The 14483-nt window shown below is 29.1% G+C and overlaps 1 pseudogene; it reads left to right on the plus strand.

The window, feature by feature from the left end:
- The first annotated feature begins 827 nt into the window (after positions 1 to 827).
- LOC126553704 (KRAB-A domain-containing protein 2-like) lies at positions 828 to 1571 on the plus strand (annotated as a pseudogene).
- The last annotated feature ends 12912 nt before the right edge of the window (positions 1572 to 14483 follow it).

The raw sequence follows: 14483 nt of genomic DNA on the forward strand, positions 1-14483 counted from the left end.
GCTACACTGTATACTAAGGATAGTACTGAGGTTCTCAGAGTACCTGCGCTGCATCCCCAAGAAGTCCCAGCTAATTTGGATATGATATTGTTTCGTGATTTTATTTTGTTTTTTGTAGTTTCTAACTGTTGTCTAAAAGTAAGCGCCCTATCGAGTTTAATTCCGAGATACCTAGGACATTCTTCATTTGCGATGTTGACTCCACCAATTTTTAGTTTAAGTTCTCTATTTGCCTCACGATTGTTCAGGTGGAAGGCCACTGCTGTTGTTTTATTAGCATTTAGGTTGAGATGCCAGTTTTTGAAATAGATTTATAAAGGACTATGATCTTTGTTCAGGGTCTCTTCTAGTTTTTCAAAGGTCTTTCCTTGGGCTACTAGACATATGTCATCTGCATAGCATAGATTTTATCGTATTAGTTACCTCAATGTCGGCGGTGTATATGTTAGCGTTAAAGTAGTTATTGGCGATATTTTATGAAATACCTAGCTATTACATACATTAACCAAATCAATGCGATAAAACATATAATATTAAATTTAACTAGGTATTTTATGAATCCCCCGTAATTGCTCAGTTATAGTTTATATATTAGATTTCGTTAAGATAAGGCAAGATAAAGTCAATAATAAGTGACGATTAAATCTGACCCAACGTTCCGACGAATTTATTATTTCGTTGTGGTAGAACATACAATATATTTTGTTTGTTTCTCGTTAAGTTGTTTGCAGTACACCATAGTTATATACATTCAACGCATTATATAGCTGTAGTACATACACGTGTTTTAATTTTTTTGATTAAATGTTTTTAAAATTATATTCAATATGGACGAAACAATGATTCTTATGAAACAACAATTTTACGAATCAATTGAAAAACGTGAGTACAAAAATAATAGTGCTATTTTATCTAACGAAAAATATTTAAATTTGATATCTGACGTCAAAAATATGAAATTAAAAAAACGCAAACCCGTGATTATTGGCTTGCGAAAAATTACGATTTAATAACAATAAATGGCGTCGAAACATTAATTTACCCATTTAATGAAAACAATCCTAATTTCAAGATATACGTTATTATAGACCACATGTTTGACATTTTAAACAATGTTCATAAGTCAATTGGACACGGAGGAAGGGACCGTATGCTATTTGAACTTAGTAAAAATATAAAAATATTACCCAAGCTGATGTGAAATTATATTTAAATTTGTGTATTCCATGTCAACAGAAAAAAAATCACAAAAGAAAGGTATTGTAGTCAAACCAATGGTTTTTAACGATTTTAATAGTCGCTGTCAAATTGATCTAATAGATTTTCAATCACAACCTGATAGAGATTTTAAATTTATATGTGTCTATCAAGATCATTTAACAAAATGTTGTATTTTAAAACCCTTAACTTCAAAACGAACAGAACAAGTCGCTTGTGTGTTATTAGATATTTTTTGTTTATTCAGTGCGCTCGCTTCTCTTCAATCTGACAATGGCAGGGAATTTTGTAATGAACTAATTAATTCATTGCGTGAGATGTGGCCTGATTTAAATATCGAAACCACGGCATAGTCAGTTGCAGGGCAGTGTTGAACGAGCCAACCAAGATATTGAAAATATATTAACTTGGATGCAAGATAATAACACCAATAAATGGAGTGATGACTCAGATTCGTTCAATTTATGAAAAATAAAGCCTATCATTCTGGAAATAAAAGGAAGTCCATACAATGCTATGTTTGGAACTGACCCTAAAACTAGTATAACGTCAAGTATATTGCCACACACTATACTACAAGAAATACCATCAACTGAAAATAGAAAACACAAACAAACAGAAGAACGAAAAAATGCAAGAGACAACTTAGAAATTCAAGCGAAAAAAATGAAGAATTTATCAAATGCTAAATTTCCAGAAGCAAAAGAAGGTTCAATAGTTCAACTTAAAATTCCTGATGTTGATAGAGGGAGGGGAGATCCTCGATCGGTAATTGCTGTAGTTCTCAAAATTACTGAAGATGGGTTCTATCAACTTGGATGTAATAGTGGTATGTATATTGTATAACAATTAATAAATTTTTTAAATTTATACATTTAAATAATACCTTAATTTTTAAAATTATAGGTATTTTAAAACAGCTATATGCACGATCCCAGTTCACTACGTTGTAATGATATGTTCAAATTTACATATCATAAATTTTGTTAATTCGTTATTTTCATTTAATAAAATATATAACGGTCGAGTTGTCGTACGCATGTAATAAAATCTAAAATAACCCCAATAAATCATGTCACTGGTGATTGGAACGATTCCTATTATCTAGTCTCGTACAGGACACTGTACGGGATTATAACGGTACTGCGCAACACATGCAACTTCTTTCATGTGCCGCCGGAGACGGGGGATGGTCCGGTCAGGGTCGCTTTCACCAGGGAAAAAGACAATTTTCTTTGGGGACACCGACACCTTTGATCGGGCCGCCGATGGCTCTGGTGGACCTGGCCTAAATCGTCTCCTCTCATCAGTGCATGAGCACCCTCCATAGCGAGAAGTGCATGAGCACATCCAAAACATATAAGTGCATGAGCACCACCCAGACAGACAAGTGCAGGAGCACAGGAGACTTACTCGCAACCACTCAAAGGACATTGCCTACGACAACTTTACTGTTTCTTTTTCCTATAACGAAATTTGTCACAGTGTTTAGTTATTTCTCTCTTGAGTGCTTAAAATTTAATAAATTCTATCCTTGTTACGTCGACTGCAACCAGAGACAGCTGCGGACAAGGTAAGGTGCATGCGCATCCACATTTAAACAATAATAGTATTATAAAGTTTACTTGATCGTTCTCGAAGCTCGACCTCGAGAACCCTCCGACCATCAGGAGGAGGTGATTCCGCAAATTTAGAGTGATAAAACATAGGCTAAAATAATCGATAGATTTCTAATAACTTACAAATATATTTGAGGCAATCATTCAAGGCTTGTGTCCCTTGTGGTTGCCGATACAATTTATTTAAACTACTTCGCTTAAATCAAAACATTACTTTTAAAAATAAAATATTAATCACATATTAATATTTTTACCTTAACTATTATTCTTATTTTTAGTTTCTTTATTTTTGCGTTATTACAACGTGTTCCGAAACCTTATATCATTAAGCGATATTCCTCATGAAAAACAAATTTCCCTGCAATCTGCAGCTACAGAACAATCTATTGGAAATGGACAAGGTTTTTTTAAATGTACTTGTATCACTAAATGCTCCACTAATCGATGTGTATGCCGTAAAAATGTTGTTTTGTGCAATTCTAAATGTCACCAAAATCAATCGTGTACTAATTTTGACAAATAGTGTAAATAATATAAGTGTAATTAATTGTAATGTAGTATAAAAAAAAATTGTAAACATGACTAAGATAGATCCAAAACAAATCTTGTATAAAATATATATTTTTTTTAATGTTTATTCATTTTTATGATTTATTAGAATTTTTTAAAATAATTTATAATATCAATTAATATTAATAATATTCGTCTATCCACTTTACCTAGTTATTAATTTAAAATGTAACACTTTAACGATTCATTATCTGTAATTTTATAATATAACTAGTTATTCTATGCATTTTCAAGATAAAGTATTTATATAATTTGAAATTAAACACTTTAACTATAATGTTATGTTAAATTATAAAATAACTGGTTTAATACTTTAACGGTAACATATACATTAAATAGAGTCGGTGATAGTACTGATACTTGTGGTAACCCGTTTTGTAAGATTCTTTTCCAGCTTGTCCCCCCATTCATTTTGACTTTGAAACTTCTGTCAGAAAGGATTTGTTCCAATAAGCGTTAAATAGCTTTACATCTAAGAGTTTTTGTTAATTTGAGTATAGGCCTCTTTTCCAGACTGTGTCGTACGCTGCCGACAGGTTGAGAAAGACGGCCCCGGACTTCATCTTATTTTGAAAACCATTTTCCACGTAGGTCGTTAAAGCTAGCACCTGTTCGCAGCAGTTTCTTCCCCTTCTAAACCCAGCTTGCTCCATGGGTATTGTACGTTCTAATAGTGGAGACATTCGCCTTAGTAGTTATCACTCAAAAAGCTAGTATATTACTGATAGTAACGAAATTGGCCTATAATTTCTCGGGTCATTTCCCGACTTTTTTAGCTTTAGGATGGCCACGACTTTCGCTTCGCACCATGTCCCTTTGTTGACCACCGACGTGAAAAAGCGAGCAAGCCAAAGTCTACTTCTAGGGCCTAGGTTTTTGATAAATTCCGGTAATATTCCGTCGACACCTGCTGCTTTCCCATTTTTGACATTTTTTAAGGCTAGATGGACCTCCTCTTCTATAAAATCGTTCATTAAAGCAGAACTTTCTTCACAGTTGTCTAGTTCTTTTTTGTATTCATTTTTAATCTTAATGATCATTTGTTTTGTAGGTTTAATGTTCGAAGTTTTGAAAAGGTTACTTGCAACTGCGTTCGCTGTGATGCCCTGTTCTTTCCTGGTAGGTTGAGCGGAGCCCAGCTTTTTCTGCTTGAGTGGGAAAAGTCCATCTCTTCCATGGCTTTAACCCACCTTTGTCTCCGTTCTTCATCTAGTAAACTGATTAGCCGGTCAGCTGTTACATCGGATTGTGTTTGTTCGTACTCGTTTAGCAGTTTGTCGCATTCTTTTGACCAGCAGGGTATGTAATCCTGTCTATGTCCCCTGGGCATAGCTTTACCCGCTGCTATTTTGATTAATTTTGTAAACCTGTCATAGTTAAGCGGTATTGGCTCAATGCGGTTTATATTTTCTTCCATATAAGTTGTATATTTGGCCCAATCCGCTTTCCTTACATTCCATCTATTAAGTTTTGGTTTGCTCACTCTAGTTAGATTTAGACCGATATCCACTTGGACAGGAAGGTGTTGGCTCCTGGGAAATTCTTGTAATATTCGCCGATTTGCTTTAAGGGGCAAATTGCTAGAGTCCGTAGTGACAAAACATAAATCAGGGGATGTGATCGAACCCCATCTTCCTGATTTAAAAGTGCCGCCTTGTTTAGCATCATACAGTAACTGGAGATGGTTTAATTGAGCCCAGTTGCTGAGGGTTTCTCCATTATCATCTGTACTATTATAGCCCCATTCCATGTTGTGCGAGTTGAAGTCTCCTATATAAACTGCAGGGTGCTCTGCCAGTGGTAGAACAGATGTGGTCCATTTTTCTGACGGAGGTTTATATATGTTAAACATTTTTGTGTTCCCTATCTCGATTCCAACTTTATGCTTGTTTCCCTCTAACTCCTTATTTTTTTTGGGCCCAAGTCTTGACTCACACAGGTAGCCATGCCATGTTTGTTGTGCCCTATGTAGTCGATCAGCTGAAAGCCTAGGATCTTTAGCTTTCCAAGCTGATCATCTGGAATATGGGTCTCTTGCAGTGCTAAAGTGTCCGCGTAATGGAATACATGGATGATTAATTCAGCCTTTGACTTGGTCATTCCTTCAACGTTGAGTTGCACTATTCTTAAGAGATATTCTGTGGATTTATTACCATTTTTATTATTACCATGGTTTGAGTTTTGGTCTTTTTGGTTATCAAGGCTATATCCATTCTGTTTTTTGGTGTTTTCCTTTTTATAAATTTTTTTTTTTGGTTTTTAATAATTTTCGTTTCTTCTGAAACTAGTGCTATTTTTAAAGCATGTGTCCTAGTAGCCTGGAAAAAGGCTGTTTTGCCGGTTTGGTCGCCAATTTGGTGCTATTTTGTTTCGTGTCATAGTTGTATAGTTTCTTAAGTGGAGAACTTTGATATTACTTGGTAACAATGACACTACTAAACAGGGGACACCACGAGAAGGTACAGCACCTTTTCCCCTATAATATGTCATAATATGTTGTTTATATTACATTTTATTTTGTTTATTAATTTAATTAAACAATAAATATAGAAGTACCTATTTAAATTGAGATTACGCGTGTAGATTGGATACTTGCAAAGTCCTATTAATATTGGAAGTATTACTTATTTTGTAGTTATTTGTATAGTGATCAGATATAAAATATTAAAAAAAAAAAAAGTACATTTTAAAACTTAGCTTCTGCTTTGTCGTAATTGCCAATGCGTATACCTATTTTGCCTATATCATTGACCACAGGTCGTCTACAAAAATTGATTTTTATTAAAAATTATTATTACCTAGGATCTAAAAAACTAATTATTTAAAATTATTATGTCAACTCATTAGATGTGTGTCTTTATTTTAATAATTCTATAAAATTTAAATAAACTTAAACTAAAGTATAAATAGTTTGGTTATTTTTAAAGGAAAAATACTAAAAGTAAAATTTGAATAAATTAATAAAAAACTTTGTTAAAATGTAGCAAACATTAACAAATTAATTAACTATGCTAACAACTAAATAGATTACATTAGTTTGAACCATAAAACATAAATTATTACTAAATTATAAAAAATCATAAACATGAAGTAGCCCATAATATTTTCAAAAAAAGATAACAATTTCATATACGTAACACAATTATTAATGACACTACGACTTACATCAAAAAACCGTACCTACTATCTAAAGAAAAATAGTACTTCTGGTTACTATGTTTATAGTCCGTTATACAGTAGAATTCGGAAGTAATTGCAGTTAAAAACGTTGAAAATTGATTGTTTTATTGCAGTAAAAAATACCCAAAATTGTACTTGAAAATTGCGCTTAAATTTTGTTTTTTTGATGGTTTTTAGTTATAAACTTATTACATTTTAATCTTAAGAATTACGAATTTTGTAGTTTAATTAAAGCCTTATTTTTAATTTATAATAGGTACTGTTTAAAATAAAATGTAACAAACTTAAAGTCAAATTGGTTTTGTTCGGTTTTTTAGGAACCTGCAAGCAATTTTATAAAATTTTGTATTATTAATATATATAATAAAAAATTTGGAAACTTTCAAAAATGATTGCACTGCACGATAAATGATTTCTTCAGGTTCTCAAATTCGAAAGATCTCCTATTTGAAGACAATAAGTTCTTGTATATGGAAAAACTACGCTCCACGTCGACTGAGGTTATAGATGCATATTTAAAATAAATATATCAATTCTTGAATGAATAAATATTCTGGCAATTTATTTGCCCAAATTTTGTCGCCAGATAATATGTTTGATACTTTTTGTAAAACTTCAAATCCCTTATTTTTGTCAAGAACGTTTTTAAACTTGTCGTTATTAACCTGCCTGTTATTCCTGACTCTGAACTTAATTTTTCACAAACGTTTCTAACGATTTCAATACTTGTAGACCAGGGAAGTCCTCGAGTTTCTAATTTTTCTATGTTGTCAGGTAAATATCAATGATACACCGGCTGGACATTTTAAAAATATTTATTTTACCTTGGCAATCAATTTATCAACATTTGAAAATCGTCCTCTTGTTTCCTCAACAACTCTATGTGCACCATGTGCTTCACACGTTATAGGCACCATCTTAGAATAAAGCACTCCTATTGATTTTTTTACTTTGATCATGTACGGCACCACATCACTGACGAATAGCATTATGTCATCATGACGTATACCATCAGGCCAAAGAAAAAACATCAACCGGTCAAAAACTTTAGTGATGGTCAAATCATTTGTTTTCTCGAGCACCTCCGAGTAAAATATGTAAACTTTCCCTGATTTGTCTATTTCTAATGTTCCAATAGTAATATTGGCAATATGTCTTCCTTGAACATCGGTGGTTTCATCCACCGAAACCCATATTTTGTGTCCAACAATGTTGGATCTAATTTTGTTCATAATTTCTACGTAAATATAATTTAAATAACTTTTTCTTAAAATGCTTTCGTCAGGAATTTCTTTGTTTTAAATATTTTTCCAGAAACAAACGGAAATCTTTTTTGTTAACTTTGCTTAGAGGAATATTAGCTGATAATAATGTTTGACAAAGATCTTTGGAAAATGTAGATTTTTTGAACACAATGTAAGTGTTTGCTGTACTTTTGATGTTATAGCATTTTGATGGCGATTTATGGCGCGGCTGTGTTAATCAGTTTTTAAATGATGCGTAACTGTGTATCTTTGATCTGTGGATGCTCGAACTTCACATCACTTGCAAAAAAAGAGCTGACTGATCACTTGAAAATACATTTTTTCCAAACTCATTGACGTATTTCGATAACACACTAGGTATTGATTGCTTATTTTTCAGTATTTTTGACGTTAATACGAAATAATAAATTACAAATGTATAATATGACGAAATACGCGACGACACTAAACGACTGAACACTGAAGAAGTATTGATTAGTTCTTACCCTTCAATTTTAGGTCTAAATTATAATCTATTATAATAGCCCAATTATAATAATAGATGCTACCCCTAATGTTTGGTTATGGTGGTTATGGTATGGAGCTTATGTATTATATTTAATGTATAGTATCAGAGCACGTTGCAGTATTAATAATAACCACGGCATTATCTTATCGCATTTCCGGTCTGTCGCGAAGGTCTATCTAAATCCCAAAATAACAATCAATAGGTACACGTACTATATATTTTAACATACCTCTTACCTTTTAAAATGTTAAATTATTAATTCACAAATTACAAGTATATACAAATGTATAATAGATGAGAAAAATCAACAAAATTGCATTTAATAGAAAAAATTGTCAAAATTGTAATCAAATTGAAAAAATGGCGAAAATTGCAAAAATGTGCACTAAAAACTTTTAAATATAAATTTGTACTCACATTAAATGAATTTAAAATCTACTTAGCAATAAATCCAAGCAATGGAAAAAAAATTGAAAATGCAACAATATCCAAGCCCTAGTTCTCATATTTAATTTTTAAAAAAAGATTAGATAATTATTATATCATTAATTTATACATCATTCAAAATAATATAAAGTTAATAATTATAAAATATTATAAAAAAAATATTCATTATTATTATTATTATTATTATTATTACATTTATATGTATTGTTTTCCTAATTTAATGTATATTCAATATATTATATATTTTTTAAATAGTAAATAATATATAGTATATATAGTATATCATAATTTAAATTTGAATTCGGCGCTAAATATTTTAGACCAATGAGAATGACGTATTTCCCTATGCAGTGGCGGATCCAGGGGAGGGGAACGTGCCCCCCCTGTCAATTTTCTATCGACAATTTTTTTTATGTTACTACAAGTACCAATCATATAAATAAAAAATATATTTATAAATAAGAATAAAACTACATAGTAACTACTAGTAAAATCATTAATTAGGTAAATTTAAACTGATGAAAGGAGTTACAGCTTAGTATCTTATCGATCTCTATTTATAACTATTAGGCCGGAGCGCACGTCTTATTTTTTTCTTAACGCGCGACACCGCTGCAACGCTGCGACAACGACGTGGTATAGGTACTTACAATTTAGTTTCGTACTGACCGTACTGCACACAGTACACAGCATTGTTATAGCAGTAATTTTTATAAAACAATAGTGTAATTGTGAAATTCTTACAGACGAAGAGTTTCATAACAATACAACCAAAACTGCCACTATTAAACTTAGTGTAATTTTGACAAACCATTTATTAACTTATTGAATTATGTTTTTTTTCACAAGTGCTGATTAATCGCATGTTTTTACAGTTATATTTATTGACGCTTATACCCAGTGGTGGTTCGTGGTTCTACATTTATTAAAAATACAAATTTTTAAATGGTAAAATAGTTAGGATAAGATTTATTGTGTGCTAACAAATAACATTAAATTTGTTTCCCTCATATACCAAGAGTATAATGGGCACGCATTCAGCAATAATTCTGAATACGTAGTACATACCCCACACAGCATGAAAATAATTATTCAAAATTTATTAAACATTTGAAAAAAAATTAACTTATTTATTAAATATTTTATTTTGATCAATGGTTAATTGTAAAATGTTTAACAAACCATTATTAATCATGTTTTGAACCCTTTTGCATTTTGAGATAAACATTTAAAAGTCAACATTACATAAATAGTGGTTAATTGTATTTATTCAATATTGGTAAACAAATGTTGCATTTATATGTTTTAACGCTGAATAAATGTTCCATAACGATTAATGTTTATTTACTAAACATGTAATAATAATTTTTCATAGATTTTTAATAATTATTGAAAATCATGTATTTTTAGGTTTTTTAAATTTTAAATAAATATATAGGTAATATTAATATATTATTATTACTATATAATATACTTAGGTTTAAATATATAAATATACATTGTCTTATATAAATATTCAAGAGTTGAAAAGTTATATTGTTATATTTATTATATAATTATTACAAAATTTAATATTTAACATATTATTAAATACTGCTGTTGATGATATATTATTACATATACTTAATATAATTATATTTAAAAAAAAATATCATAGTTATTAAATAAAATAATTATAATATTGCAATAGTTATAAAAGGGTAGGTTATATTTTTTGTGTTTTTCTTTTTATGTTAAAAGGCGCTTGTGCTAGGACATATTTAATCACTTCTTCCATTTCACTTTCAGAAACTTTATTTTTATACTTAGATTGTTGTTTAACAGCATCTGAAACAAAATATTTACTAAATTAGCATACCTATATATATTACAAAATAAAATATATATTGAAATTACAAATGGGTATTATAAATATCTATATAATCATTAGATGTAAGGCCATTTTGTAAATTATCTTACCTAAAATTACAGAACAAACAGCTAAATTTGAAAATTTTAACTTCTTGCCAGATTTTCCTGAATATGAAAAATGTTGTAATAACTCATCTGAAAATAGCTTGTTCATAATTCTTTTGATCATCGATTTGTAATGTTTTCCACCAATATAACTTAGTTGGTTAGTCTTACATGAAACAAAAAATAACAGTATCTACTTTTTATTCAACTATCCAAGTATATAGGTTTATCTATATACAAGCAAATCAACAATTAATAATTAAAAATATGGCGTAAGTATTGTTTTCTTACCAAATTAATTTGAAAGGCTCTATCTCCAGATATTTTGTCATTAAATGTATCAAGGTCTGTTGTATTGTCCAATGGTAAAATACAATCACTTATATCATTTAATGTTGATGTATTATTATTATAACAGTTGCTACTTGTATTTGAAATGTTATTACCATCAAGCCGTGTTTCTATTGATTCAATTCTTTGGGCAATGTCCATTTGATTATTGACAAGTCTTTTAAGTTCGTGTTTTACAAAAGCCAATCTATATAGCACCTCTTTTTGAAAATCACGATCTGTACCTATATCTAAGTATAAGGAATTAAATTTTATTATAAATAGATATTTGAAATATGTTCATGAAACAATATAATATTTATTAGCACAGTTAATAAATATAGTTCTGTAGTTTTTTTTTGTTAATCATAATATGATAGGAATATTTTAACCAAAAAGTTATCTAAACACGACATAAACCAATGATATAATTACATTCATATTTTATGGACATACTAAAATACAACAAAAATGCTAAGAAATTAGCAAACATGCTATTTTTTTAAAACATATACTTAATTTCGAAAAGTCACTTAGTATATTATTGATTATTTCCATCTCAGAAAATAAAATTATAAAGTCTTTCTCAGAATATAATTTAAAACCACCATAAACAAACACGCATGCATTTAAGAAGCTCCGGAACCCATCATTGATATTAAAGAAGTAAATATAGGGACTTTATACTGTAATAAGACTATTTGATTGAACAACACCATAATAAATAAAAATGTATAGCCATTAGAACTAATTTTAGTTATTTATTCTAGTTATTCTTATTTTAGTTTATAATTTAAATATTAATAGTATAATATTTAATATAATTTAGTATAATAATATTTAGATAGTTTTCTTAACCTGAATTGGTTGATGTGGTTGTTGTATTAATCACAATATGTGATGCTGGCGGCAGTTTTTGTTTTTCTATTGATGATATTATATTCAACTTGTTAGTTACATTTTTCTGTGCTTCTTCTTGTAGGTATATAAAAAAAAAAATTAATTTAATTTATTTGGACACTATAAGTAATGATCATAGAAAAATAAATTTAGTAGATTCACCTGTCTGTGATTCAGATGGTGGCGCTGTTTCTGTATCACTTTCAAATGATGTATTATCATCAATATCTGTTTCATCATTTGTTAAAGGTTTTGACATAATTCCTTAAGTATAAAATAATATAATATACATTTTGAATTAACCAATTATTTACAATAATAATAATAGTAATACATACTTTTTTTCTCGTCAGTGCTATCATATGAAAGTTGTCTCGAAACTGAGGATTTTGAACATACATATTTATTTTTACTATACTGAATTGGATTATTTTCTACAATTTGAGAACCTGAAAAATTTTTGTTATAGTAAAAATTAATATATCATATTTAATTTAATTAGTACATTAAATTTAATTATTTTAAACATTTACTTTTTAATTTTTTTGGAGAAGGTGACCAACCATTTACCCGTGTCTCAGAGACTGCAAATGTAGATACAATATCATCATTACAATTGTTATTGGATTCATCTTCAGATGCTAAGCATTACAGATCATATTAAACATTATAAACGTTATATACTTATATATCAATATATATATTTACTATTCACATATGCAATACCTGAATAAGAAGGACATAATAATGATTCCGTAGTGATTGATGTCTTCTTTTTGCATTTACGTTTATGTTTTATATCATAGTCTTCAGCAGATGATATATCGGTTTTTGTAAGTCCTTCTTTAGTCATTTCTCTTGCTTTTATTAATGAATCTTTTCATATTAAAAAACATCAATTAATTTTTCTTATTATTAGTTCCAATAAGGGTTTACACAATACAAATGGTTAATTTAGAAAAACTGAATTATTTTATGGACACTTTTCAGATAAGAATATTTATTGGTACTAAAAAATCTAAAAACCTTATATAAGTGCGTGTGATTATATTATATTATAGCTCGTATTATAGGTATAGGTATGTTGAAACATTGAGTAACAAATGAATTTAATGCAAAAAGTCAAATATCAACTTTATTTTAAATGAATAAATTGAGAAATACCACTTTTACCACTTAAACTTACCCGTTGTTTTTAATACTTTAATTTTGTATTGATTAAACTCCACGTCATTTGGAAGACTTTTTCTTTCTATCAGCTTTCTAAGAAGTGAATGTTTTTTTGTAATGGGCCAAGAACACATACCATTTTTTACCCAGCTTGTTGGTACAGCCTCAATAGTATTGTCATCAATAAATACCACAACTGAATACGTATTCATAATGATTTCTATATTTTTCAATCAAAATACCTATATGAAACTATTTTAAGTAAATAACATGATACTTATTATTAATTAAGACATTTCATCAAGCAATGAATTATACATATTATACAGTACAACCATTATTATTTCAAACCAAACAATAAAATGTTACCTATTTAATATAAAAGAAATATTTACAGTATTATTGAAAACCTTATATTTAATACCTATTATAATGTGATATAAACAAAGTAAACTTTTAAAATTTGAAGAATTAGATTTGTTCATCTAATTCTAAAATTCATATGAATGAATAATTGGATATGCAATGCTGTTATTAAGATTATCAAATATTATCATATATTTACAAAAGTTTGTATGTTCAATATCTATAGCAGTAAAATTTGTTGATAAATCATCAACTATAGCAATACCTAATTTTATGCTATCGATAGGTTTGCAAAAAAATGATCTAACATGATTAAACATTTTACATAAAAACACTGTGTTATTTGTGCTGGGATCATAACAAATGTTAAATACTTTAAAAATACAAAGTTTATTTTGTTTTTTAAAACCTATATAAATGTCTGAAAGAGATTTAATATTAATTTTAATGTTGTTTTTAAAAATTATTTGGTATTGAGGACTAGTATAACATTCAACTAAAGGACCTTTACAGTGTTCTTTTTTATAAATAATTTTACTTTGATTTGTGTCAACCGTTGGCACATTGAATGTTAAAAACTCCCTGTAACGATTAATGACCTGCTCCAAAGGCTTCTCATGTTTCCTGACCATTACCTTTAAAAATTTCATGAAGTTTTCGAACGGAAAACATGAGCAATTATCAAGGGAACCGTAATTTCTATAATCATCAGCTAAATGTATTAAGCTATGAATATTATGAGATGAAAACTGGGCCCCATATATTTCTTCAAATGTTTCAACAAAATAAACTAAAAGTTTTTCAGCAAAATCAACAAGTTTTTTATTACTATTAAGTGATAATAGAATTCTAAATGAGACATGTAAACTTATAAAATGATTGTAACATTCTTCATTTATAGCCCCTTTTAAAATAATTGCTCCTACATACACTAAAATAAATTTAAACTGTGTA

The sequence above is a fragment of the Aphis gossypii genome, unplaced genomic scaffold (assembly GCF_020184175.1).
Source record: "Aphis gossypii isolate Hap1 unplaced genomic scaffold, ASM2018417v2 Contig00310, whole genome shotgun sequence".
NCBI lineage: Eukaryota > Metazoa > Arthropoda > Insecta > Hemiptera > Aphididae > Aphis > Aphis gossypii.